Source organism: Coturnix japonica, chromosome 8, assembly GCF_054131305.1.
Source record: "Coturnix japonica strain WE chromosome 8, WE-NBRP24, whole genome shotgun sequence".
Classification (NCBI taxonomy): Eukaryota; Metazoa; Chordata; class Aves; order Galliformes; family Phasianidae; genus Coturnix; species Coturnix japonica.
Genome location: NC_140670.1, coordinates 32,207,522 through 32,210,021, shown reverse-complemented (window position 1 = coordinate 32,210,021; position 2,500 = coordinate 32,207,522). Strand labels below are relative to the sequence as shown.

The 2,500-nt window shown below is 39.5% G+C and overlaps 1 protein-coding gene and 1 long non-coding RNA gene across 31 annotated transcripts in view; one reads left to right on the top strand and one right to left on the bottom strand.

Annotated features, from left to right (window-relative positions):
* LOC146760028 (uncharacterized) overlaps window positions 1-2,500 on the bottom strand; it is a 54,862-nt gene that overhangs the window by 21,075 nt on the left and 31,287 nt on the right. Inside the window, exon 8 of the long non-coding RNA XR_014948998.1 lies at window positions 1,653-1,766. This is a non-coding gene — a long non-coding RNA (uncharacterized LOC146760028). The remainder of the gene's footprint in view (window positions 1-1,652; window positions 1,767-2,500) is intronic.
* The window catches only part of EBF3 (EBF transcription factor 3), a 113,090-nt gene that overhangs the window by 81,208 nt on the left and 29,382 nt on the right, over window positions 1-2,500 (top strand). The window lies entirely within an intron of this gene.

Sequence of the window (2,500 nt, the reverse complement as noted above, 5' to 3'; positions counted from 1 at the left end):
ATGAGGATTCTAGGTAATAAATTTGATCTGATGAATCAATCTCCCTTTCAAAAACAAATCGCCTTTAACTGTTTACTTGACAGACTGTAGGGATTCTGGCAGAGTTCTTGGTGCTTATTGGATAGATAATGCAGATTGCAGACGATGTGCAGATGATGTGCATTTTGATGAATATTTTCCCACTAGACTGCAACTGTTTCTGTCTGTTAAATTTGATCTAATGGGAGAAGTGGGTTCCTGGGTAGTTTTAAGTTAAGACTTAACAGTCAACACAACAAAGATATGTTTTTCCATGCAAGTTCCCTTGCTGAACTTGTAAGTAAGTGAAGGTAGCATCTCAGAATGGTGTAGCCCAAGCAGCTGTGGACGTCTGCATTTCCCATCTATCCCCAAAGAAATTACAACCTGAGCAAAACTGAACCTCGTATCCTCACCTGTGTAGCAGTTACCAAATGTGGAGGCAGTTGCCGTGGTCCTTTTGGTGCTAGTAATGTATTTCTAAGTGACATTATTTAATACGTTTTGCTGGAAAGTGATAACTGCATGTGGTCAAGATTATAGAGTCTTAAAAATGCTGTTGTAAATGTAGATTGGACAAAGCTACAGCAGGATGTCATGAGGAGTGTGGCTCTTGAGCTAAGGTACACAGTCAGCAAAACATAAAGTGAATGAATTAGGAGCCTTGGAGTAAGTTCCAGGTTTTGTAGCTGTTGTGAGCTGGTGTCATTCCATTGCACACAAGGAAAGCCGCAGATTCGAACCAGATGACAATCTGGCTCCCAGTGTGTAGTCTGAGTTTTGAATTGTTTTGTAGTAATGCCTTTAACTGATGTCTTCAATGCTGATTTTGCAAATTTAGAAGGTTTTGTTATATTGCACCTCTTGGTATCGTGTAAATGACAATAAGCAAGGAAAACTGTAAGGAAATGCCATTTGTTTTTTGTCTTTCCTGGGATCATCCTTCTCTTTTCTTGCTGGGTAAAGATGTTCCAAAGAACTGTGAGAATATCAGGAATTTCTCCTGTCATTAAGATGTAATGATGTTACATTACTAATGCTCTAATGGGAGAGCACATTTAAAAAAGCTTTTGAGGGAGACAACTGCCTATATCCCAACACTCAGGAAACAGCAAGACAAAGGCAGAGCCTGTCTGCCTGCGAAACTTCTGCCTGATTTGCTTTATCCTGAAGTGATAGGGTGAATGAGATAGGCTTTGGAAATTACAGCTGCCATTGAGAACTAAGCCAAGCCTCACTGTATTTCAGAAAATGAAAATTATGTAGTCCTATACGAGGGAGGGGCTGAATCCCCAGGGCATCTGTTTCCCATCAGTGTCCCACCATGCTTGCAGTCTGGCTTGGCACTCTAACATTTAACCTTCCCTGCAGGAGGTAGACCATAGGGCAACAAGGCTGCAGAATAATGAAACAAGAGTGTAGTGTGGTGTACAAAGCCTTTGTAAGTACAGAAGTTGAGACATTAAATGATCAGGGTACAGCGATATGAAAGTTCCAGATTTTTCTAAAAAGGCCCCATTAGTCTCTTGCAGAAAGAGTATCGCGCTGTTTCTCAGCAGGCAAAGGGAAGGCCTTTCCCCATCTATCCATGCCTTTTTGCCCACTGCTTTCAACTATTATAAAGATACAATTACCTTGGGAGATTGTGGCAGTTCAGTTGATTAGCACGGTGAATTAAAAGAATGAGTCACAAATGACATGTCCAGCTCTTCTCTACTAGTCCTTTGTATTCCCAGTGTACCTCACCCCTGTTGTAAGAAGGTCAAAAATTAGAGAGAGATAACAATTTTCAAGCAGCTAGCACTTAGGAGCAGAATTAACAATCATTCTGTATGTAATTGCCAGTTAATAGTAAATTGCCTTCTAGACTGTAAAATGCAATATAAACTGGTGGGCACCTAAAATTAAATTAATGAGGTATTTGCTGCATTTAAAAGTGAATAGTGCAAATTAATAACTGGGTACAATACTTGTTTTAATATATATCTGATAGTGTATCATCTGCTTGTTTAATAATAAATTTTAGGAGTGTTACTTCAAAAATTCCCACTCTGGCTGAGCCGTTGTAGCCATAATTCTGCTGGTAAAGTCCTCCAGGTTGCTAAATTAAATATCAGAGATTATTTTTTAATTAGAATATAAGCGCTGCAGCGTTATTTGATTATGGCAAATTGTGATTTGTATGCTTCTAAATGAAATTACGTTACAGATAAAATTGCACTTTTATACACATATTTTAAGCCCCGCAGATTCCGGTGGTTTACTTTCAGCTGAAGGGCAGTGCTGTATTTACAATGTATCCGTGCTGCTGCACTACTGTTTCCTCTAAGTGTTTGTTTTGCATAATGATTTCCTAACAAATAAATACAGTCTGACCTGGTATACATTAAAACCATTTCAAGGAGCCCTGTGCAGCCTAACACGGCTGTACCTCACTTGGCACTGCTCGTGTTGTCTGCTTTCACCCCAATAGTTTTGTGGC